This window comes from Capra hircus, chromosome 3 (assembly GCF_001704415.2).
Source record: "Capra hircus breed San Clemente chromosome 3, ASM170441v1, whole genome shotgun sequence".
NCBI lineage: Eukaryota > Metazoa > Chordata > Mammalia > Artiodactyla > Bovidae > Capra > Capra hircus.
Window position 1 is genome coordinate 68,316,960 of NC_030810.1, and position 27,733 is coordinate 68,344,692.

The window sequence follows — 27,733 nt, forward strand, 5'->3', positions numbered from 1 at the left end:
CTTAGTGTCATCTGTCAATATGGAAATGCAAGTTAAAACCACGAGTTATCACTACACAACTGAAATGCTAGTACATACATGCAGGAAGATAAAATGGTACAATCACTTTGTAAAAACAGTATCACCATATCTTAAAATATCAAACACTTAGTAGGTGTTTACCCAAAGAAACAAAGCATATGCTCACACAAAGGCTTACATACAAATGATCATCTTTATTTATAATAGCCAAAAGCTGAGGGGAAAATATCCAACAACATATAAAGCCTTAAGTTATATGCAATGAACAAAGTAGAATTTAACTAATGACATATGCAACACAGATGTATGTGAAAATAATCATGCTGAGTCGAAAAAAGCAACAAAAAGATCTCACAATGCACAGCTTCATCCACATGAAATTCTAGAAAATTCAGACCAATGTATCAAGTGACAGAAAGCAGATCAGTCATTGTGCATTAGGGAAGAAGCAATAAATAGCAAAAGATTACAAAGGAGCACAGGGAACTTCAAAAGATAAAGGATATGTTTATTATCCTGTGATGACTTCATGGGTATATACAGATATTAAATCTATTCAAAGTGCACACTTTAAACCTGTGTGATTTAGTATATATCAACTGTACTTCAATAAATCTGTTTAAAATATCACAATATGCAAAGAATAATATGCAGGGCAAAATAAAGTCAAATTAAGAAGGTTAGAATAATAATAATAAACACACAAGAAACTGTCATTTATAATTAAAAGAGTAACAGTATAATCATTTATTAATACTTACAACTGGTACTACAACAAGCATTTCAATTACCTACAACTGATAACTCAATCCATGAACATGCTTACAAAAGCCCATCAGACACATTCCATGAAACAAGTATAGGTCATCTTGACTACTGGACAGATCAATGTACTTAACTTACACTTTTCACAACTTCTACTCTTAAACACAATTCCTACTGAAATATAACGGGGAGCAATCTAGAACAAAGTAACATCAAAAATTCTACAGCATGAATCAAAAGTCTGTCTGTAAAAATAGCCCCAATTCTGTACCATCCCATTCATTATTCATGAAGTACATGAATAATGCACTTGGCAATGAGACTTTGCCGTTTCCCCTACCAAGAGATGGGTTTCCTTGGTCACTCAGACTGCCTGTAAAGAATCTGTCTGCAGTGCAGAAGACTTGGGTTCAATCCCTGGGTCAGGAAAATCCCCTGGAGAAGGGAACGGCTACCCACTCCAATATTCTTGCCTAGAGAATTCTATGGAGGGAGGAGCCTGGTGGACTACAGTCTATGGGGTCACAAAGAGAGTCAGACATGACTGAGCAACTAACACTACCAAGAGATCTTTTCATAGCCCTGTTTACTCCAGGCTTGACCTTTTAAGGAAGATCAACAGAATGTAGCAAATGTCACAGTTTGCCAGTTCTGAGCTAGGCTTCAAGAGGCCATGTATGTCACTGCTCTCTTGCAATCCTGCCACTACCATGAGAACAAATCCACTCTAACCTGTTAGAGGACAAGAGGAAAGCCCAGATGTCCCACAACAGTCCATCCTAGAGAACCCCCATCCAACAGAGGCAGAATCGTTCTCCTGACCTGGTTCTGAATGCAGACTTAAACGAGCCCTACCAAGATGAGAAATACTGCCTGATTCATAGACTTACTCTAACAATAAACATTTGTTTTATGTCAAGCTCTAGAGTAATTTATTACACAGCAATAGCCAACTGATACAGCAACCCTATTTTAAAGATACCATATTATTCTTATCCCTAGAAGGAGTCACTGCAGATTAACAACTGATGTAGGTCTCTCAACTTTTGAAAACAATGGGAAAAGAAGGCATAAAAGTCTTTTAATCTTTTATTAACAGTGACTCTAGAAAATATCTGTCAGTTTGTCAGTCTCAGAGATACGGAACTGAGCAAAATAATTTTAACAAGTTATCAGTCAACTACAATCTCTCATGAAATTGTGTTGCAAGGTAGTTTTACTGGATCCAAAAATACAACCAAATCTTTCAGGAAATGCTATAAATCTATAAAGACTGTTACAGAACAATCTGCTTCTTTGTCCAACATTCTTTTTCCTATTTATGCTAATGGTATCTTCCTCTTAAGCTCCTGGATCAAGGGAGGAACAAATGATACCTAGACTGATCAGAGTGCCTTTTGCTCCTAGCCACCATTATTATATCATGGATGGCAACGTAGCCAGAATGGGAAATTTGGAATCCTTCTTATGATACCTGCAAGGACAACTGGGAAAGGTATACTCTTCAGCGGAAATAATGGCTATGACAATGATGTAGATTACAGCAGGTAGTGCCCATCTTTGCCACCTCGTGGAGGTAACACACTTAGGAATGAATTCACCACAGGAAAAAATCAAAGCCAAGGGATGGAGACATTATCCTATCATTTACATTCACTGATTGAAACATGTCAATTCAAATAGCTGCAATAACAGCAGAATAGGTACTATTTATCAATTGACTCACTGAGACCTACTAGAAAAAAACAGCAAAATATTAAAAACTGACAGTTTGGTGGCATCAAAAAGCTAATACAACAGTAAAGAATGATCAGGCCAAGATCTAAGACAAGATGGAGACCTAGAGATACACACCTGGCACCTAAGGATGCTTTTAACTTGGGCTTATTTGCTAGTCAGGTGATGCAGTTGAGAAACTGATCACTATTTCTGACACTGCTCTAGAGCTAGTGGGATCAAACGGAGATCACAAGGTTCGGAACTGGTTAAAACCAAACTAAATGTTGCCCACTCTGTGAGTTGAGTTCCTAAAGGATTATACTCTAGCGAACCAGAAGTAAAAAGAATGTTCTTGCATACACTGCAACCCCACCTGAAGACATCTAAGTAGCCAGATTAAGGAAAAAAAAAAAAAAAAAAAAAACCTCAATCCTTAACACGTAATTAAGGTAATCCCAGAATGTTAGAGACTCCAGAAGTAGCATGAGCAAATAAAAATTATCTCTGGAGAAAGATAACATCATCTCAGGGCTCAGAATTGAGGCATGGAAAAGCAACTGGAAATTTAAATGGAGAAAGCATGGCAGTGAGAGAACCAAAAGAGAAATGTAACAAAAATTCTCAGGATAAACTTTGCCTAAATCACTGAATGACTGATAAAACTATGTATGCACAGAGGAAAACTGAAGAAGTTGAGGGGGAAAAGTTGACAGAGGCTGGAGAGAAAGCGTACACTTGAACAGAGCTTTACTGTGAGTATAATGGTTTTTCAACAGGGTACATTCCACTGTGCACAGTTTTGGCAGCAGAAGCTGAAGCCCTACAAGGTTGAAATGTCAGAGGACAGAATCCAAGTCCAGCAGAACAGTTGGGAATCTCTAGAAATATGTAAACCATAGCAAGCTTCAAAATCTGTCTATAAACTTCATCCAAGAATTCTAAGAACATTAAGACTCCAGTCACTAAAACATAATTATAAAGTTCAGTTTTCAGGCAAAAACTACATGATTTGCAAAGAAACAGGAAACAGTGATCCATATTCAGGAAAAAAGGGGGTTAAGAGATACAATTCTGAGTACTCTGAATATAGAATCTAAGTCTTAGCATATAAAGAACTCCAAAGCAGCTATTTTAAGTATGAGAATTAAAAGAACACACATTCAAAGAGCTGACAGAGACTATAAGAAAGAAAAAGCTGACAAAAAAGATAACTAAAATAAAAATTCACCATAAGGAGGTGATTAGAGATGGAAGAAGAAAGAATTGGTGAGCTTGAAGATAGACCAATGAAACTATTCAATCCAAAAATCCCAGAGTTAAAACTACTGAAGAAAAATTAAGAGTCTCAGAGACCAGTAGGATACTATCAGGCAGTTCAAAACAGATGAAACTCAATTCAACATGTATGTACAATAAGATGTAACAGAAAGAGAGCAAGAAGAGTAAAAAAGGTACACAGTAATTTTTCCTAAAGAAATAATGAACAAAAAAATCTCAAATTTGGCATAAAATATTACCTTGGAGATCCAAGAATTTCAACAAACCCAAGTATGATGAATATAAAGAATCACTTCTACATATATATCATACATAGTCAATCTACTAAAGGCCAAAAAATACCTTGAGTGCAGCCAGAAAAAAGTGACTGGTTATATATGAGAAATGACAATGCAACTAATGGCTGACTTATCACCAGAAAAAAAGTGGATACTGGAACATCTTCATGTTCAGTGATGCTATTCTTCAAAAATGAAAAACAGGTATTTTCCAATAAACAAAAATTAGATTTGTGGCTAACAGACAAAATAGTTTTTTAAAAAAATGGGGAAAGGAACAAGTAATAAAAATAGTAAACAAAAAAAAGACAGCATTCTTGAGGAAAATTATACAACAGTCACAATAAATAGAAAGCACATAAGATAATTTAAATCCTGATAACCATTAATTTATGAAATATGAATGAATTCTTATGTTATAATTAAAAGACTAAGTGTTAGATGGGACTGAAAGTAAAACAACAATGATATGGTGTATACATAAAACAGCTGTAAAACATAAAGGGGCAGAAAAATTTTAAATAAATGGTTGCAGGGAGAAAACAAACCACACAAACATTAACTATAAGAAAGTTTGTGTAGCTATGTTATTAGCAATAAAAGTAGGCTTCAAAGCAAAAAGTATCACCAAAGATAGTAAGAATCAACAATGGTAAAAGTTTTAACTCATCAGAAACATGAAACAATTCTAGATTTATGTTCCCCAACCATACAGATTCCAATATATAAACCAAAAATGGACAGCAAAGCAAATCCATAACCACAGTAGAAGATTTTAACATCTCTCTCTAATAGACCCATTATGCAGAAATTAACCTGGTAGGGATGTAGAAGTTTTGAACAACATGATTAACAAAATGACTTAACAAACACATAAATACTGCACTCAAAAAACTGAAGATTACACATTCTTTTGAAATACACACAAAGTAATTATGAAATCTTATCAGAAACATATTAAAAAGGTATTCAATCACATTTGCAATCAGGGAAATAGAAAGTAAAACCACTAAGAGACAGTGCACCATACCCTCTAGTATGACTAATATTAAATATTAACAATATAATGTGCTGCAGAAGATACAGCACAAAAGGAACTCTGCTGATGATTAGAAACTGCTACAAACACTTTAGAAAAAAAATGGTGAATAGCTTCTGAAACAGAACGTAAATATACTCTGTGTGCTTAGTCACTTCAGTCATGTCTGACTCTTCGTGACTCTATAGACTACAGCCCACCAGGCTCCTTTGTCCATAGGGTTCTCCACCCTAAAACCAAGCTATTAAATTCCTAGATATTTACTAAACATACAGGTGTGCATGTGTGTACTAGGAGACATGTACAAGTAAATGCACAGCATTATTTACAACTGTCTAAAAATGGAAACAAGTCAAATTTCCACCAAAAACAGAATGAACTATTGAGTATTAATATACTGTACAGCAATGAAAATTAATCAGCTACAGTCATATGCAACAATAGGACTAAAACTCATAAAGCTGGAAAAGCCAGAATCTGTTTGTACAAATTTCATTAACAGAAAAAAATGTCAAAAATGTGTTTTTTGATGTCAAAAACGTGAGGCAAAAAAGTTAGTATCAGAAAACATAGGAAGGTAATTCCCCAGCAGAGAAGGAAAGTAGAGGATCTGGCAATGTTTTAATTTTTGACAGGGGTGATTAAGCACACATGTACTTTTGAATACTTAAGTTGGACCTTTTTTCCATGTACTATTCTGAGCATTCTTTTCACAGTAAAAAATGTTTCAAAACTGAAAATATAGACATTTAAGGCTTTGGACGTTCCCCTAAGTAAGGTGTTAGCATTATCCTCCAGTATTTTGCTTTTATTTTAATCAAATATATACAAATACATATTTTAAAAATCAAATAAAGCATGTTATGAAAAACAGAACCAGTGAAATCCCACCCCAATTTCTAAATACATTCATATCTTGATTTTTCATTTTGGATCTTATTATTTTCCTATATAAGAAAATTATTTTTATCTTCTTACATCCATCCCTCTGTAACCTCCTCCAAATTATACCTCAGTCCTACCTGAAGATGGCTAACTGATTTCTTGACAAAATTGCAAAAGTGATTCAATAAGAAAAAAAGTCTTTACAACAAATGGTGCTAGAACAACTGGATATATGTGGAGAGGAAAAAAAAACACTGACTCAAATCTGACACTCTATATCAGTGTTTATTTCAAAGCAGATTATAGGTTTACACATAAAATATAATAGTGTTAATCTTGTAGAAGACAAAAAAAAATCATCGGGCTCTAAAGATAGAAAAGTGTTCTTAGAAATAACAAATGCATGATCCTTAGAATTAAAATCTGATAAATTAGACTTCATCAAAACAAAATCTTTTAGTTGGTGAGAGATTCTATGCAGAGGATTAAAAAGCTAGTGACAGATTTGGAGAAAATGTGTACAAATCACCTACCTGACAAAACACTCATATCTAAAATATAAAAGTACCTTGAAAATTCTGCAGTAAGACATCAGCAAAAATATCAAAATAAGGACATTCGAAAATCATCTCCATAACACGAAAAAGAAAACTGACAAAAACAGTCAACATTTTCTAACACTAGAAATTAACCAAAGGCTTGCAGCAATCTGGGGAGAGCTTATTCAAGAAAGATGGCTAATCTTGATGAGACCAGCAAACTCAGCAGCACTGATTCTGCCCTATTCCCATCCTCCCAACACAGTAGACTTGAAACCCAACAGTCCACAAGTCTGGTGAAAGCCAGCAGCCTGGTAGTCACCCAAGAGGGGCAGAAAAGGGCGACAGTTCCTTGACTACTGCATCCTCAGAGGACTGTTCATTATTTGACATGTCTGGTGGTTTCCTGGAAGACCCCACTCCCAAAGCTATCCAAAGAGTGTACTCAGTGCAAAAAAAAAGCCTTTTCCCCAAAGCCATTTGTCAAAAACAACTGCAAGCAATCGTACCATGTTATAGCTGACTGAGGCACAGGATAACAGATGAGACCAACAATAGACTAACCAAGAAGTTTAAAAAGAAAAAATGGGGCTTAGAAAAGCTCTAAAATATTCCTGACAATCTACATGGTCAAATGTATGCCCAGAGCCACATACAAGCTGCAGATTGCGCACATAATCAGGAAGGGCCTGAGAAAGCCCTAAGTGCACACCTCTGGCTAACCTAGAAGCTCTGCACAATCAGGAAACAAAGGGTAAAGCTAAGTAATAAATTTCCTGGTTAACTGCTAAAGCTGTGCCCCAACAAACATACACACAGAGCCTCTAAACAAAACTGGAAAACGTACTCGTCTCAGGCACTGTCCAATTATCAGCTGACCACTAAGCTAACTGAGTAGAGACATTTCAGTAGCCACACAAGGCAAAGAATATATATTTTACAGAATTAGTTCTGAAAAATCACTAAACTAGCTAACAGCAACAACCAGTAACAAAAACAAATGCTGGGAAAGAAAGAGTATCTAATCATCAGAGCTGCCATATTATTTAAAATGTAGCCTTCAACAGCAACAAAAAATGACATTTTAAAAATGTATGGCTCATACACATGAAAAAAAGGCAAGTGAAACTGTCTCTGAGGAAACGCAGACATTGGACTTAGTGAACAAAGCTATAAATCAGCCATTTTAAACATGTTCTAAGAACTACTAAAGGAAATCTATGTCAAAAGAACTAAAGAAAAATATAAGATGGATGTCTCACAAGCAGAAAATATGAATAGGGAGATAGAAATCATGAAAAAGAACAAAATAAAAGCCGAAAAATACAATCATGAAAATGAAAAATTCACTACAAGGTTTCAGCAGCAGATGTGTTGTACAAGAAATACTAAAGAGTATACTTCAGGCTAGAATCAAAGGACAATGGTGAGTAACTTGAATACACATGAAGAATTTATGAGCATGGTACCCAATGTTCACTGCAGCATTATTCACAATAGCTAGGGCATGGAAGCAACCTAGATGTCCATCAACAGATGAATGGATAAAGAAGCTGGTTTATATACATATATATATATGTATACACACACACACAAAACGGACTATGCTGCTGCTGCTGCTAAGTTGCTTCAGTTGTGTCTGACTCTGCGACCCCATAGACGGAACCCCACCAGGCTCCCCCATCCCTGAGATTCTCCAGGCAAGAACACTGGAGTGGGTTGCCATTTCCTTCCCCAATGCATGAAAGTGAAAAGTGAAAGTGAAGTCGCTCAGTCATGTCCATGAAAGTGAAATTGCTCAGTTGTGTCCGACTCTTAGCAACTCCATAGACTGCAGCTTACCAGGCTCCTCCGTCCATGGGATTTTCCAGGCAAGAGTACTGGAGTGGGGTGCCAATGGACTATAACTCACCCATAAAAAGGAATGCATTTGAGTCAGTGCTAATGAGGTGGATAAACTTAGAGCCTATTATACAGAGTTAAGTCAGTCAGAAAGAGAAAAACAAATATCATATACTAATACATATATATGGAACCTAGAAAGATGGTACTGATGAACCTATTTACAGGGCAGCAATGGAGATTCAGACATAGAGAACAGACTTATGGACATGGGGGGCAGGGAAGGAGAGAATGGGACAAATGGAGAGAGTAGCATGGAAATATATATACTACCATATGTAAAATAGATAACTAGTGGGAATTTGCTATATGACTCAGGGAACTCAAAACAAGGCTCTGTGACGACTTAGAGGGGTGGGATGGGGTGGCAGGTAGGAGAGAAGTTCACAAGGGAGGGGACATATGTATACCTATGGCTGATTCATGTTGATGTATGACAGAAACCAACACAATATTGTAAAGCAATTATCCTTCAAACAAAAATAAATTTAAAAAACAGCATGGTAAAGATAACTTGATAATATAAAAGTCTAATTTTAAAAATGGTGACTTTTTTCTCCTCTTGGAGTTAAAAGCCATGGAAAAACAATTTGCATGGCACAATGAAAAGCAACAATAGAAGAAAGCCAGGAGAAAATTTTAAGACATATAGAAAACAAATAGCAAAATGGAAGATATAAATTCTACATTATTGGAATTAAATGCAAATTAATTGGGTATTCCAATCAAAAAGCAGACATTTGGTAGAATGGGTAAAAGAACACAATCCAACTATATGCTGCTTACAAGGGACATATTTTAGGAACTTCCCTGGTGGTACAGTGGATAAGAATCCACCTGCCAATGCAGACCGCACAGTTCAATCCCTGGGCCAGGAAGATTCCATATGTTGTGGAGCAACTAAGCCCAGTGCCACAACTAATAGAGCCCGGCAGCTGCAACTACCAAGCCTGCACACCACAACTACTGAAGCCCCTGTGCCCTGAGCCTGCATACCACAACTATTGAGCCCATATGCAGCAACTACTGAAGCCCGTGAGCCGAGAGCTTGTGTTCCACAAGAGAAGCCACCACAATGAGAAGCCCTTGCAACACAACAAAGAGCAGTCCCCACTCACCACAAATAAAGAAAGCCCACACAAAGGAAGGAAGACCCAGTAAAGCCAAAAGTAAATTAATTTTTAAAAGGAGACAAGATTCAAAGAATTTAAAAGTGAAAGGACAGAAGAAGATATCCAGTGCAAACAGTAACCAAAAGACAGCTACTCTAGTAGTTATATTCTTTTCAGACACAAGACACGAAGGGGAAAAAATCATTACTAAAGACAAAGAACATTTTATGAGAAAAAAGGTTCAATTCATCAAAAATTATGGATAAACTGTAAATATATATACTCCTAACAAAGCCACAAAATATATGAAGAAGAAACTTACAGAATTGAAAGGAGAACTAGACAACAGACTAAAACAAAAACAGATGGAGACTTCTGTGCCTCACTTTCAGCAACAGAAAGAACCAGATAGGAGACCAATAAGAAAACGGGACTTAAACACTATAGACTAACCAGATCTAACAGGTAACTACAGAATACTTAAAGAAAGCAGAAAACACCTTTTTCTCAAGCGTACAAGGAACATTCTCCAGTATACAGACCGTATGTTAAGCCATAAAACAACACATTTAAAAGGAATCAGATCATACATAGTATGTTCTCCAACCACAACAGAATGAAACTAGACATCAGTAACAGAAGAAAATTTGGAAAATTAACAAATACATGGAAATTAAGCAACAGATTCCTAAATATTCCTTAGATCAAAGAAATCACATGAGAAACTATAAAATATGTTGAGATGAAAACAAAAACACAATACACTAAAACTGATGAGATGAAGTAGCAGCAGTGATTAAAGGGAAATTTATAGCTATATACATCTACTTTAAAAGGAGATATCAATAATCTAACCATCCATCTTAAGAAACCAGAAAAAGAGCAAATTAAACCCAAAGCAAACAGAAGAAAGGAAATAATAAAGATTACAGCAGAAATGAAAGAGAATTTTTAAAAATAAAAACAATGAAATCAAAAGTTGGATTTTTAAAAATACCAATGAAATTGACAAAGCTTCAGGTAGGGCTTGATCAAAAAAAAAAAGACAAATTAAACAAGCTAAACCACCATCACCACACCCTATTTTACTGCGCTTCACAGCTACTGCCTTTTTTTTTTTTAACAAGCTGAAGGTTTATAGTGACCCTGCATGAAACAAGTCTATCAGCACCATTTTTCCAACAGTGTTTGCTTACTTTGTGTCTCTGTGTCACACTTTGTAATTCTTGCAATATTTCAAACTTTTTCCACTATTATTTTTTGCTATCTTTGATCAGTCATCTTTAATGTTACTATCATAATTATCTGGGGGCACCAGAAACCATGCTCATGTAAGACGGTGAACTTAATACTGTGTATTCTGGTGGCTCCACTGACTGTTCTCGTATCTCTCTCCCCTCAGGTCTCCCCATTCCCTGAGACACAACAATATTGAAATTAGGCCAGTTAATAATCCTAAAATGGCCTCTAAGTGTTCAAGTGAAAGGAAGAGTCAATCAATGCGGCAAGCTTCACTGTTATTTTAAGAACTTCCACAACCACTCCAGCCTTCAGCAACCAACCTCCCTGATCAAACTGAGGCAAGACCATCAACACTGAGGCAAGACACTCAACTGGCAGAAAGGCTGCAACTTGATGAATGATAATGGTTAATAGTAAAGTTTTTTAAAGTATGTATACTGTTTCTATGGAGAAAGCAATGGCACCCCACTCCATTTTCCTTGCCTGGGAAATCCCATGGACGGAGGAGCCTGGTAGGCTGCGGTCCATTGGGTCACTAAGAGTCGGACATGACTGAGTAACTTCACTTTCACTTTTCACTTTCATGCATTGGAGAAGGAAATGGCAACCCACTCCAGTGTTCTTGTCTGGAGAATCCCAGGGACGGGGGAGCCTGGTGGGCTGCCATCTATGGGGTCACACAGAGTTGGACATGACTGAAGCAACTTAGCAGCCGGCAGCAGCATACTGTTTCTAAGATATAATGCTGTCACACACTTAATTCACTTCAGTATAAACATAACTTGTATATGCACTGTGAAACCAAAAAATTCATGTTACTTGCTTTATTGTGGTGATCTGGAACCAAACCTAACCATCTCAAAGTATGCCTGTATTACAATAAAGAATGAAAGGCCAGTTTTAATACTGGCTTTATAACAAGAAATACAAAGGATTGTAAGGGAAGGGTACAAAGAACTGAATGGGAAGGCATAAAGTAACCCACATGAAATGGATGAATTTCTGGGGGTAAAAAAAGCTAACTGCCAGAACTGATTCAAGAAGACACTGGACATCCCAAATAACAAGAGATTAAGTGATGAAAAAACTTCCCACTAAGAAAGCAAGGACCAGATGGCTTCTCTGGTGACAGCTACCTTTAAACCAAACATTCAAAGAATTGACACCGATTCTTCTCAAACACAGGAAAACAAAATTACAAATAAATATCCCTTACAAATAAACTCACAAAAATCTTTTTTCTTGTGTGTGTGTTTCTTGAAGATATATCATCTAGATCGTTTTGTCCTCCTGATGAACTAATTCTTCTTCAGACCTGCTGCACAGCCACCTTCCTTGCATCTCCCTGCACTATCATCATTTTCCTGTGCTAAATCTTATTTCCTGGATCCCTCCTCTTTTTGATTCACCGAATCATTCTGATAGAGCCCGGGTCCTCTAGTAAATTACTGAGAGAGAGGATGCATTTGAAGTAAATATTCTAACAACCTCATATGTTCTATGTATTTACTCCCACATTTGACAGCTTTGGGAAGGTACAGTATTAGTAGTTTGGAAATAACTTTTCCTTTACAGCTCTGAGGCATTATTTCATTATTATTTTTCCAAAGATACTGAGTCCTAATCTCTTTTATACTGTCCATAAACAAAAGCTTTTAGGAATTTCCCTTTGTTTCTGATGCCTGAAATTCTATCATGTTGTTGTTTTTTTTTTTCAAGTCACTATGCTGTGCATGCTATGAATCCTTTTAATGTGGAAACTCAAGACTTTGTGGAATTATTCTTAAATAACTTCCTCCATCCATTTCTTCCCATTCTATAATTCTGATTTTTCATACGTTGAACTTGCCAAGAGTGATCCTCTAGCTTTATTTTCTCTTACAACTCACAACTCTTTTGTCCTGCTTTGTGAAAGCTCTTCTCAATTTTACCTTCCAACCTTCTACTAGAAATTTAACATCCTAAATTTCTAACTCTTCTGTTAAGTATTTCATATTCTAAATGTCTAAGAGCTTGTTTTCTAAGGATTGACTCTTCATAATATCCTTTCTCATTTCAAAGATATAATTATCCCCTTATTTCCAAAATTATCAGTAACTTTTTAAAGAAGTTTTCTTTTAAAACTTAAGTTTTAAAACTATTATAACAAAGTTTCTACCTACTTCCTCTTTTTAGTCATCCTTAATCTCATATTTTAAAATGAAAAAAGGTTTAAAATAAAAAACCTAAACGTTGTCTAGTCAATGAACCCAGAGATTATCATACTATTATAAATGAAGTCTGACACAGAAAGATTGATACCATCACCTATATGTGGAATCTAAAATACGATACAAATGAACTCGCTTATAAAATAGAAACAGTCCCAGGAACATTAAAAGAAAAAAAAATTTACAGGTTGCAGCAGGGAAGGGAGGAATAGGTTGAGTTTGGGGTTGGCAGAGGCAGGCTACTATGTATGGAGTACATCAACAGGGTCCTATATACTATGTAGCACACAGAACTACAGCCAATATCCTGTGGTAAACTAGAATGGAAAAGATTTTTTTTTTTAAGTTGCCTTGAAATTCTCTGTTAATAGGTAGTGTCAATGTGAGATGATCAGTCTGATGATTTCCCTGGCGGATCCCCATCTGTTATTATCTGTTGGTCTCTTTTCCTCATCAGTTTGCTATAGTAGAATGACTCTTCCAATCTTACCTTTGGGGGCAGAAGCTTGATGTCTAGTATTTTCAGAACCAGGAGGAAAGAGGCTCGATGATTCCTAGTTTAACATGTAAAATTCTTCTCAATTCTGTTTCTGAGTATGACACTCTTAACCTGAGCTTGCCTACTGTTCAAGAACGGAGTATCAGAGAGGAAACTTTGATAAAGGTAAGAAATATCTTCTTGGCACCATGAGGGTTGTTAATTTGTTATTAACTCTTAAGACAATTCTTTTAAGGTACCTGCAGCTACTAATTCCTGAAGCACCACAGGGTTCAACAGCACTATTCTAGACCATTCTAGGCCTAGAAAAGCAGAAAGTTGAGTTTTGTTAGTGGTACAAAGTTGCTGCTTTCCAGCTTCCAGAGTTTTACTTCTATGATCAACTTTCCAGTTTTTTCCTTGATACACTATGCTTTAAAAAAAATTATTATAATTCTACAAGGGGGTTGATTTCAAAATAAATGTTTAATCCACCATGTTTTAAAAGATTCATCTCACCAGTTTTGATGTGGCATGTCTTCTTCACTGTTGCTCCTTTTTAAATAGTATGAAATTTAGGCTCAAGTTTGAATAGGATACAGTTTTAATCACCCAAATAGTTGAAATCATTTTAGCTTTAACAACTAGCTTTTCTATAATGTAGTCAAAATATATTGACTTATACAATTTCTCTTATTTAAAATTTCAAATTCTCTTTGAAGCCCAAGACATTAAAAAAAAAAATTTAATTCACATAAATTGGAAAAAATGTGTATTTACTGGGAACAAAGTTTGACATATACCTGTTAGATAAAGCATATTGCTATCCAAATCTTCATAGCCTTAATTTTTGTTTACTTGATCTATTAAATTCTGAGAGGTAAATTAAAATCTCCTGAAAAAGACTGATGTTACCAATTTCTCTAAAAACACTTCATGTTTCAATGCTATTTGAGTTTATCACACAAATGCTCAAGCCTACTATTGTTTAGTGGTCTAATTTTTTATTAATTAAAAAAAATTCTCTTTTTCTCATTCAAAGGTTATGGACTAGAAAAGTTTTAGCCTTTGCTTGATACGAATGTCTAGTATTATTTTTGCCATTCATTTCAAACATTTGCTATTTTTACTTAGATAAAACTCTTATAAAACCACATAAATATTTTTAATTCAATTTATAAAGGGGAGGAGAGTGGGAAAGAAATCTATTCCAATTAAATTAAGAAAAAGCTGTTAGAAGGGTACTGAGTAACCAAACTTAACAGAAAGCTGGAAAATAAGGTGTGGAAAAAGAGATAAGCCAGGAGATAGTCAGGCAAGCAATATCACACCAAAGGACATCTACTTAGGATACCATTTGTATCACTCTAATGGCAATGCCACCATTAAGACATTCACTGCCGTAGTGTAAGTCTGTGATTCCACCACAGCCAGAGAGATACCTCTATCTCCATTTCTACCTCCCTCCTGTATAAGCTGTTTCAGTAGGATCAATATATATGGAATAGTCAATTTGGTTTCCTAGTTTCCATCCTGTTTAAACTGCTGGCTCTCCTTGCTTATGTTGTAATTTTTCACTGCTTATGAGCATGCAGAGGCCTATGGCAGAGAACACAGGTAAGGATGGGTCTATTTCCAGTAAGTCTGCAGCCACAAAGAGTATAAATAGGGAACTATTCAAGAATGAGGTTCAGGGCAAGGTTTTCAGGCAAGTTTCCTATTCCCAAACCACTAGATCATCCAATATTCATGAACAGTAGACAGTTCTGCTGTCATCCTTTCCACTCTGTCTACATAGAAACTCCAATCTCAGCGATACAGATAAAAATGCTTTCTCGCACTGACAGTAGGGGACAAACTATTGTCCTTTGCTTTAGCTGATTTGTCTCAACAGGTAACTTGGATGAAGTAAAATGTACCTCCCTACTTTACCATGGTGCCAGAAACCACAGTAACTTCTTTACTAACCAAAGTTAAGCTTATATTAACTATGAGAATGGTTAAAATATAAACTTGTTATAAGACTAACATACTATCTTAAAACTCCAAGACTCTATTAACTCTATAAACTCTGTTCTATTTACTAACTCTAAAAGAGGCAGAAATATACTTTTTAAACTATATTATTTTTATATTTTTCATATTTTCTAATTCTATTTTTCATATTTTCAATTCATATTTTCTAATAATCATACTCATTTTAAGACAATGCAAGCATGTTCAATTGTGTCCAACTCTTTCCAACCCCCTGGACAGTAGCCCGCCAGACTTCTCTGACAATGGAATTTTCTAGGCAATAATACTGGAGTGGGTTGCCATGCCCTCCTCCAGAAGATCTTTCCCACCTAGGGATCAAACCCACGTCTCTTGCATCTCCTACACTGGCAGGCGGATACTTTACCACTGAGCCACTGGGGATGCCCCTTCTAAAACAACAGTATATGTTCAATTTAAGAACTCTTAGAAACTCCAGCAAAGACAAACATCTCACATCTTAAATACCAGAAACTCCTATTGCCCAGTGGGAACTACATTTTAAGGATTCCCCCAATAGGAGCAGTGCATTCACAACTGCTTCTAAATTTTAAAACAATATCTATTTCTAAAAAATGTAAACATTGGTAGTCCAGATTATTAATTTTTATTATCTTCTGTTTTCACACCAACTCCTATTCCAATTAGAATATCTCTTAAGGCATGCCTTAAAGGTACTATTATAACTCAAAACTCAACAATACAATTACAATCTCTTACTATTCATCTCAAATATTTCTACAGTTGACAGTACTAACAATTTAAAAAAATACCACTATAGCATAACTTTCTTGGTCTTAGTTGTCAAAGTTTTTTTTTTAAAGCTCATAAGTAAAAAAAAAAACTCCTAAGTTTTTTAATATAAGGCGAATTTTATCTTATAGCTTATAAGCTTATACCTTATAAGCTTTACTTTTTATCACATTCATTTAAAAGTCTCTACTTCAAACAAGGAAAATACTTGCATTCCACAATTCCCATCTCTGTGCTTTTTAACAAATCTTCACCCTAGCTCATACTCCCTTCCTTCTCCACCAATCTATAAATATCACCTATTCAAAATCTAGGTTAAAAAGTACTTTTCCTAGGAAGCTTTCACAGTCTTACTACACAGTGTTAATATCAGCATGTGTAAATCCAGTAATTCAAATATTTCAGTATTAAGCACTCTTCAAGTTGTATCTTAGATAATGACCTCTCTGGAGCAGGAACCACATCATTTGCTTTATATATCTGCATTCTTATCCTAGCATGATACTAAATGAATTTTATACAATAATTAACCCAGTTAAAACAAGAGAAGGCTGGGAGAAATACAACCACAGTTAAAACGTTTTTCTGAACACAAAAAAATTACATCTCCCCAAACCAAATTCAAATATAATATTCATTTTTTCAAAACACAAACACAGAACTTTCCCTTAAATATTGTTTTTCTACACACAGAAAGTCAGGTTTTAAAGCTATAATAGCATGCTAATTATTTTGTTTGTAATATTCTAAATCTAGCCCCCAAAAGCTATTATATAAATTCTTAGTATTTTAAAGATAATATATTTTTCAATGTCTAATCAATTTTGACCTCTATACTTCACAAATACAAAACCTACATAATAAAAGTTCACAGATGAGTTTTATTTCTTCAAGATAACAAAATTCTTCGAGCAAGAAATTATTAAGCAAACTTGGTACAAATTCCAAACAACAAAACTTCATAGAAATATTTTCATTCATAACCTCAAAAACAATCATAATCCAAACATTAATGAGAAAGTATTTTCATGTCCACATCTGCACAATTTACAAAATACATCTATTCCTCAAAACTCAGCATACTAGAATGTGAAGATACATATTTTCATTGTTATGTACTTTTTATAACTTTATTATAATACATGTTTCAGAAAAAAATCTTTCTCCCAAAAGCACCAATTGTTACACTACAATAAGGTTTACAGTGCTCAACAGTCATGAAAATCAATGCTGTAACCATTAATCCCATTCAAAAAAATTATTGAAGCACGAGTGAAAACCATGATCAATAATTCCATTGCAGATCAATTTACAAAGTGTCCTTCATAGATTTTAACATTCAAACTTTTGTGCAACTCTCTTAAGGTAGCATTCTCATTCTTTACACTTAAACGGCAAAATCTTTCTGGTTGAGATTGAATACTTGCCTGTAAATGAAAGTACAAAAATTTATTTCTACCCCTATAATCACAATCAGAAATACCTTATTAAGCAACCTGAAATGCCTGAAAGCTAACTTACATAATGCCTAGAAGCTACTAATAAAGAGGTTCCAAAAAACAGCTATATAAGGAGGCAATCCAAGACCTCTTCTACCTACTTCTTGGCTGTATGCCTAGAGGCTACTGTAATGAACGCAAGCCAGACATCTATGTTACCTATGGAGGTAATTCAAATCTCTGCATTCTAAACAAATTTTGTTATAAAACCTCTCAAGGGTTACTATTAGTGAAAACTAAAAAACATCTCTGATGTTGATATATATCACACTGGGGAAAAAAAGGCCTACAGTACAAACTACCTATCATCTAATTTATCTCCAAATTCATCCAACAATGCCAATAATAGTAAAGAAACAGATTCAGGCATCAACTCTCACTACACTGGGAAAGGACGAATATGCCATTAGCAAGTTTGAAAACAAGCCAAACCTATTTCTGATGATGGCGGTCAGAAAAGTGGTTACTTCTTCAAGGGAGAATTAATAGGAAGGGCACAAGGCACCTTTTTCAGTGCAGAAAATGTTCTGTACCTTGATCTAGGTTGAAGTTACTGGGTGTATTTATTTGTGGAATTTCATTTACTTGTATTCATAAGATTTGTGCACTTAAATATATGTAAATTGTATATAAGTAAAACATTTAAAAACAAGTCACCAGTAATGGTAAAATCTAAAAACCTTTTCTCAATTCTCATCTTTTCTCCATATTTCTAATTGCAGAACACAAATAGTCCCTAAACGCAACTCTTTCCCACTATAAGGCCCACAAGGCTTTGTTAGTATTCTGCCAGCACTTTTCTTAAACTCTGCTTCATATTAATTCACTTAAATAATAATTCAATATTCATTAACTGCTCCTGTGCAAAACATGGGATTAGGCAACCTCCAACATTTATCTAACACACAGAGAAACCAAATTCCCTAAGCTGGATTCAAGCCACCCTATTATTTGGTTTCTAATAATGTCTCCTCTTTTAATTCCCATCACTTCTTTATGGGAATGTTCTTTCCCCAACATACTCTTTTCTCAACTATCCTTAATACACAGTTCAGTTTGTACTTTATCCTTTCTCGGTACTTGTATAGAACTTACTATCTATATCTGCACTGTCCGAAACACGACTAATGAGCACTTGATTCTGGTTGGTCTGAACCGGGACGTCCTTTTAGTAGGTAACACACTGGATTTTGAAGACTTGGTGTGGAAAAAAAGAATGTAAAGTATCTCAATAATGTGTACATGTTGAAATGACAGTATTTGGATATATGGGGTTAAATAAAATGAGTCAAAAATGTTAATTTTACTTATTTTTTAATCTTTTAATGTGGCTATAAAAAATTTAAATCACACTGTGGCTCAACATATTTCTAACTGCCAGTACTGACCTATACAACCTATTTATAGATTATAGATTTATTTGGCATCCACCCAATGAGTGCAAGAATTCAATATTAAGCCCATTCTCTTTTTATATACTAAAGATTATATATACTAAATATTATATACATATTATATACTAAAATCAACTAGCATTCTGTCGATTTAAATGCCTATTTAATTTTAATATCAATTTTAAAGATTTTTAACAAGGAAGCTTAAGACACTTCAGAGTATAAAAATAATTTAAAAGTTCTGTTTTCATTTGGCTATAAACTGTTAAAATGTTACCTACATTTTATACATATCCATTTTGTGTTAAATGTCTCACCAGACAGACAGTACTATTAAACTCATAGAATTTCTAATCCCAGAGTATTAGTTCTAATTAAGCTAGATTATTTTTCATCTTAGTTACTCACTAAAGAAAAAAGCAGATTCCATTTTGACCGATATCATTGTATCAACGTCCAGTACCCAAGACAAAGAATCTTTATTTGGGGGTATGAATAAACAATGTGAGCAATAAGACACCAACTGAAATGAGGGTAGGCAGAAAAATGCTTTCATAATGTTAAGTTTCATAAGTAGGAAACAAAACTTACAAATTATATAATAAGGTAAAATGGCAGATATACAGAATGAAAGGATAGGAAGGCAGAACAGAAAGGTCTCATTTGTAGCCAAAATATACCTACATTCAAACTTGGCTGCTCTACTGTTTACTGTCTATATGACCTAAATCTGAGTTTGTTTCCCTGTATATGAAATGGGAATATATAATATAAATATATATTATAAAGTAGCATCATTACAAGGAATAATAGATGCTTAATTAATGTCAGTCTCATCTTCCTTTCCTTTAATACAAATGATTATGTAGTGGTGACAAGATTATGGGTGACTTCCCCTGTCTTCCTTTTCCAAACTGTTGAAAGTATTTTTTAAATACTAAATTTCTAATATTTCATACTCACACCTCTCCTCATGTGAACTTAAAAAGTACTTTTACTAGCTGCCTTTTACAATTTTCTTTAAAGTTTAAAATTTGTATTGGTAGCGGAGGAAGCAGGTGGTATAAGAAAAACTTAAAGATTGGGAAATAAGTTTAAGACTAAACCAGCATAGACACATATAAAACAAAAAGTGTGGAGAGGAAAACAGCAAAAGGAAATGCTATTTGAGGAAATTCCCCTGACTAAGTCAGACTAAGCAGTGAGAAGGTAACATTCTTCTCCTCAATGCTGCTTCTGCTTAAGCCACTCCTCACTCTCATCTGGGGTTTATACATACCTTACATACAAATATACATAGCCACTCTCGCCCTTCTCTCTACTAATACTCAACACCATCCTCATGGTCAAAATTAAAACGGGAGTGAAGAAACTGAGGATGTTGTAACACAGTAAACCAACACACTGGCTGGGAAGAACTAAAATGCACTCATTCCCAAATGCATTATTATTTTTTTCATCACTTGATAGTCATAAAAGAAAACAATTTCCTGAAATATTAACGCTGGTTATAGCTTTAGCTGCTAGAACTGAAGATGCCACACTTTGGTGACTATATTCCTTTGAGGACATAAGCCTCAAAATGGAACACTAAGAAAAGTATACAGCTTCAGGTCACTGACAGGTGAAAATGTGAAGATACTATTGTTTAGTCGCTAAGTTGTGTCCAACTCTTTTACCACCCTATGGACTGCAGCCCGCCAGGTTCCTCTGTCCAAGGGATTTGCTGGGCAAGAATACTGGAGTGGGTTGCCATTTCCTTCTCCAGTCAAGTTACTGTAGCGAAAACAATTAAACAATGGTGATAATAACTATTATTATTTCAATAGTTAATATTTATTTAGCATTCATTGCATACCAGAAAGCTAAGGGCTTTACTACACGAATATGTAACATAAACCCAAACCTCTATGAAGATATTATTATTCAATCTACTCGCCTAGTGCTCACAGAGCTAGATCTTAACCCCACCAGTTTTACATCAATACTTTCTCTTTTTAAACCTTATCCTGCCATCCTGCACAAACTATTCAACAATAATTAGGATTCATCTCCCTCCCCAATAATTGTGGTGTTTTGAAAGTACTAGTTATGTTTAACATCTTCCTCAAGAAACTGATGAAAAAAAATTATGCTTTCAAGTAAAAGGGTAAATACTCTGGAAAAAAAGGGAAAATTTTTTCATCTTTTATAAATATTAGAAAAATAATTGATATAAAACAGGTAAACACACTTTTAAAACGGTGCTTTATCACAACACTTTATTAGGCACTTTAAAATTTTAAATTATCCTTTTGACTCGTAACATATTTAGTTTCCTGACTTTGTACACAGTCTTTTAAAAGCTGTACTTTCTCATAGATACAGAGAATATAATGATTGCCAGAGTGGGGAAGGGCAAGGGCAAAATAGGTGAAGGAAATTAAAAGGCATAAGCTTCTAGTTATAAAATAAGTCATAGGGAAGTAGTATACAGCATAAGAAATGTGGTCAGTAATATTATAATAACTTTGTATGCAGTCTGATAGTTACTAGACTTATTGTGGTGATCATTCCATAAATGTTGACCACTATGTTGTACACCTGAAACTAAAATAATATGGTACATCAACTACATTTCAATTTAAAAAAATAAAACTATTTTCAACCTCAATGAATGACATACATACTAAAAAGGCTAGTATCTAAAACCTTATATTCATTACTCTAACCAACTTCACTTATACCACAATAGGAATCAAATTTCAAGGAAAAAATCACTCATCTATACTTTTCACAAAGTTACTCACAAAATCAGAGTTCCAAGAATTCCAAATGAAATGGGAAGGTTACAGCTTACAGACAGGTAGGGCTAAAGACTGGTTGAGGAAGAACGCAAGGGCAATTGCTTTGAAACAGTAATCTCAATAGTCTCACCTTCCCTCATCTAAGAGAAGTATGCACTGCTGCTGCTGCCTAGAATTCTTCTTCTCTTCCTCTTGAAATCCTCTTGGAAATTCCTCCTGGACTTTTCTCCTGGAAAGTTATCTCACAGGACTGCTAACATTTCTCAGTAGTCTACCTTTTATTTTTAACTGAACGGAACAAAAACACACTAACTCCTTCTAATCACATAAGAGTTCCTAGTAAATTCCAAGAAAATAGTAACTTAGCAGTTTAGCTTCAGCAGATCTAAGAAAAAAATTAAACAGTACAGCAAGTGAGGCCCTAGAGAGAAGAATACACTTTCTTCATGTAGACTCCATGTATCTGAAGACCACGAATTGAATTTAGTGCTCTGGCTTTGAGATTTCAAGGGATCTTTATCTTGGTATTTCATTTTGTTTTACGAGGGGGAAGAAGAGAAATACTTTAGTCAACCAGCAGGGTGAGCTAGTGCTAGAATCAGTTTGATTATTCTCAATTTGATTACTCTCAGTTCTCTCAAAATTCAATGGTGCAAATGGCACTACCAAAAGCAGCTATTCCCACCAGTAAACCTAAAAGACTTTACTTCTAGGACTGCTTCAGTCAGTGCTACATAATTTTAATATTTACAAAGCAGACTATATCAGAGAGATTAATAACAAAAGTTAAGAAAGAGCTTATTTGAATATCTAAAATATTATAGTATCCATCCTTTATTATGTTTTATAAACTACAAATTAAAAACTTTAAAAAAAAACTGCTAAAACTAGTGTTCTATAAAATTAGGGCTAGGTAATTCAACATTCCAATTTCTGGATTCAGCTTGCTACAGCTAGCTGCCTTAAAATACGCCTGAAAAGCAGTCATGAGAAAAGCACCTCCACAAGAATGAGATCCCCTGCTTTCCCTTAGAATCCCATTCTGAGAAGAGCCTAAATAAGTCACCCTATATACTAGCAATGCATTTGGGGTAAAAGAAAGATGAACCTGATCTCTTCTAACGACAAATTTCTTTAAACTGTTTAAATGACAAGTAACTCCACCACTTCAAGTAATTGTCCTTGAGTCTGTATTTTCCCCTCCTGTTACCCAGTATAAAAGTCTCCCTTTCTTATAACTCAAATGACAAATTAAACCTGCAAAAAGTTTGATGTTTGCGGGCAACAGACTCACTTCATAATTACAAATAATCCAGAAGTATCCCTCATTATCACAAGACCAAAGTATATTTAAATCCACTTACATAGTGTTGCAAATTAATATATCGTTTCCTAGAAGAATCAATAATTTAAATGACCTTAAATGATCCATAAAAGCTTTAAAACCTAAAGACAATGTACCTGTTGTTGTTAAACATGATATCCAAAGATGTTAAAGATAACTGTGGGACCCCATCATAAATGATTTTACTACTTGTTGAATTTCCTAACAGATCTTACAGATTCACTATTCAACAGTACACTAGTTAGTCTTAAGCTGCTTTTAACGTGGTCAAAGTGGCATGTTCATTTATCCAACTAAAATGCTATTAGAAAATGAAAGGCATTATTAGCATCTACCTCATTTCTTATGTAATAACTGGTAGTAACTGCAATTACTTCAAACTTTCCAGAAGTTTATCAAGTTACCTGTTTTGTTAAGTTTCTAAGTCAAGATTATTTTGAAAACCTCAAAAATTCAAAAGCAACATTGCTTTGAAATTATCTGATATGCCTGTAATTTTGTATCTGAATTTGTTTCAGTTTGGAAGTCACTTTAAAACGTCACCATATCAACTTAAATACACATTTTCAATTACCATCACAAGTAACAAGTGCTGTCAAACATACTCCCTTGTTTTGTTTTATAACCATGATTAGTTGCAGATGGTCACTCCTTATCCCAGCAATGTGACCAATGAAAAGACCAATAAGTTGGAAGTCGAGAGAGAATTTTCCATTATGCCCTTAATGCAATCATCTTCGGCCCTTAAAATATTGTAAGAGAGGGTAATACTAGTTGTTCTCTAAGATTCCTTCTAAGCTAAAACTATATAATTCAATAATAATTTTGCTGATAATAATGTATCTCTCATTAATACAAGATTGTTCTCTATTAGGAGAAAAAAGAGGGGGCAACATAAAACAAGCAAAATCAAAGTTTTAAGAAATGCTGAAAAGTTCAAATTTCAATTCAAACAGATCTAAAGTTAGTTATATAAGTATGTTTAACTATCCCTTCAATAAAGTAATTTAACTTGTTAATGTGACCTGGCCAAAACATTAGTTGTTTCCAAATTTTGTATTTAGAATATTACAAATATACAAAGTATGCTGTAGATGTAGGTGCTGTATAATTTTAAATTGTTAGAAATTAAAACTCACCACCACCACCATGATTGTGAAAGCAATGTAAATATATACTAGCAATGTACATTAATACTAGTCAAGGCTTCATGCTTTACCTATTAAAATATCTAAACTAAATTGTAACTTCTTTATAAACACTAATTTTTCCTTACAAATATCTATGGATGTAAATATTGGTGCCATCAAGTTTCCTGGATACTTACATATATGAATGAAGGCAAACAGCACGTTTCCTTTCTTTGAGAAATTTGAGTTGTCTATTTTTTGAAATTCTCTTTTTCTTGTGGGACCAAAACTATGTAACTAAACTACTGCAGAGAGGCAATATACTATTAAGGCAAATCTAATCTATCATCCGGATGCAACAAGCCTGGCATTAGTTAGGACTGGCCAGAATAGATGATGGTGTTTTGGTTATTTCTGCCGACGATATTATTAACTTGTATAAGAAACAGGACCATCAAGGACCTCAACTGTGTTTCTCTCGTTGAGCACTTCTCAAGGACCACACAAAATCTTAACTCTAGACATGAAAGTTCTGTAACAACTAAATTTGTATCAATGTTACTTAAACAGTTCAAGAAAAGTTTTCCACTAATGTTGCTAAACCATGGATGGATCCCAACACGAGAGTCGTCTGTGGAAGTCTCGTAACAAGAAACCGTTAGTTCCACCACCTAAGTTTCCAATCACTGAGAAGGGTCTGGGACAACTCATCTTCAGGTTCACGGGAGAAGTGGAGCACACCTGCTTTCCTCTGGCAGAGATTAAGCTCCCAGGGACACAAAGGCCAGGGAATCAGACCTGGAGAAGCAAAAAGCTTTAGCTGGACACCCACCAAGCCCCTGGCAACCCACTTTGAGCGATTTACCTCTTGCTGTTACTTCCCAGGCACCTAGCGGCATAAGATCTTGCAGAACACGGGGAGGGGAGGGCAATGCGGTCCTGGTCCCACGTTAGGGGAGGGGTGTGTACAGTTAACGCCAGAGCCTACGCTTCTGGCCGAGACGGGGCAGCCCCGAGGAGAGGGGGTTGGTGACTGCTCTCGGACCGCCCCGTTACTCAGTGCATTGCAATGGCGACCGCCAGGCTCCCCAAGCCGCCTGATCTCGGCCCCCTTCCCCCTACTGCTCACTGGCTGCTCGGCTTCATGTGACTAAACAAAACCCCCAAGTCTAGTGCCCAGCTCAACCCCTTTGTGTCCGCTACCGGATCCTCCGACGCCGCCGTGGTAAAGTGCCCCCTCCCCACCTCCACCGAGTCCCGCCCCGCGGCGGCGACCGCCGCTCACCTCAGGTTCCGCCGCCCCCCGCGGCCGCCGCCTCCCCGAACCCGGGGCCCGGGCTCCTTGTGTAGCACCAACTCCGCCTCCTCGGCCGCCGCCGCCATCTTAGCCTGTGCGGCAAAATGCGTCCTTTTGGATGGTTGGGACCCAGCCTAGGGCGTAGCTCCCCGGGCCCGAGCGCCGAAGGCCGGGTCCCCCAAGTTCTTCCGCCACCCCCAGTCCCGCGCCGCCACAGCCCAGAGGCCCCAAACCCACACGGGTCCCGGCGATTCCGACCAAATAACCCCTGAAACTCACAGTTTGGTGCCGTGTGCGTCAAACCGGGGCGACGTTGGGAGCGCGCGGCGTCCCCGCGTCACACGCCGCTCTGTACGCTACTCGGCTCCAACGGCCCCCCTCCGCTCCCCGCTTTTCGCCTGGGGCCCCGGTTCCCACGGCGCAGGCGCGCTGCTTTCCCGCCTCTTACCGACCTACGGGCCGCGGGGGCGGCCAGCGAGGAGCTCCTGGGCGGCCTCGCGCTGGTGGAGCGTCTGGGCCAATTACACCAACGCGGGCAGCAGAAACAGTGCACTACTGTTCTCGGGTGCCAGAAACCCAACAAGGTCACCTCCCCCAGCGCTGACCTAATCACTCTCAAGGAGGTTCCCGCCCCAAAGTAGGCACGCTCCAAATATGGTGGTGCCCAAACTCTGCAAGACCCAAACACTTAGGCAAGCCTAGGCCCTTTAAGGTGGAACAGACCCATGTTTGAGTTCCACGGTCACGAGAGTGGCACAATTCCTTTTCTCTTCCTCCTGTTGAGGAAAGCAGCTAAAGATCCCAAGATTGCCGGTCACAACCGTAGAGTCATGGCAGAAGTTTTCTAGATCTTAAGGGGACCAATTGTTGGGAGATGCTTGATGAACAAGCAGACCATCAAACGTAGTATCACAGTTAGGGTAGGAAGGCCTGCCCTAAAAGGTGCCCTGGCTTTGGTCCAATTTGATTCTGTGAGGATCCTTTCTCCCTGCATTACTGAACGTGCTGTGAGTCTCCAAATTAAAGTTACATAAGAAACACCTGATACACTGGTTACCCTTCAAACAATTAGTAGCCTAGGGAGTTCTAAAAAGCTTTAAACAAGTAGCCACCTCAAGAGTTTGAGGACAGCCTCATAAACCACACTTTGAGAAACACTGATGAGGAGTTCGTCTCTTTGCTTTTAAACTGAGCCAACAAAAAGTTGCTAACATGTTTGACACAAATCAAAAGTCCCTGAGGAATCTACTAGTCCTGCCTTACTAAGTTTTTTGGTTGTTCTGAATCTCTGGGTTCTCACTTGAAAAAAGAAAAAAAGGGAAAAAAGCTTTCATTAGATGTTACTGGCATTCAGAGGAATACACTGTAATTGCAAATATTTGACGAGAATGAGAAACATTCTCTTTCCTATAGGATGGTGACTTCATCATCATTATCAGCAAACAGATTCCAAATAACAGGTATTTATACTTGCTGAATTAGTTAATAATAATAGCTAATACTTTCGAGTGCTTACTATTGACCAGGCATTGTTCTAACTCATTTAATTTCATTAAAACCTAATGAAGCAAAGAGATGTTAGGTAATTTTCTCAGCGTCACACAGTCTTGGACTGGACTCTTTCAAAACACAAATTTTTCTTCTTCATTTACACTAGGTAAGCAATAAAATGTGTATTTTTGACCAATTTGGGGGAGTTGCCTTGTGAGTTATTTTATTTGCAGAATCCATTAAAATTGGCCATTCTCAGTTTACTATTGGACTTACAATAAATAAAATTATAATGTACTATGGAAATTCTTATAACATTTATCACTACCAAAGCAGTTACCAACAACAACAATAAAACTCTGTTGTGAATGTACACCCCTGACTGACTGATGGGCATCAGATCACACTACCAGCAAATAGAGTCACTTAGAACTCAACCATGATCAGAAACTTGTCTCACTAATGAAACTTTCTGTTTATACTAGAATTAAGCAACTAAACTGTAATACTATAGAAATAATATTAGTAGTATAAGT

The 27,733-nt window shown here is 36.2% G+C and overlaps 1 protein-coding gene across 14 annotated transcripts in view; it reads right to left on the reverse strand.

The window, feature by feature from the left end:
* ZNF644 (zinc finger protein 644) overlaps positions 1-26,323 on the reverse strand; it is a 95,252-nt gene extending 68,929 nt beyond the window's left edge. For 2 of the 14 annotated variants that reach the window (XM_018045744.1, XM_018045745.1), the window contains exon 1: positions 25,986-26,321. The gene's annotated coding sequence lies outside the window, so the exon portion shown is untranslated. Of the gene's footprint in view, positions 1-24,606; positions 25,208-25,694 lie in introns of all 14 variants that reach the window. The other 12 variants (XM_018045737.1, XM_018045738.1, XM_018045746.1 and 9 more) reach the window with 12 other exon arrangements.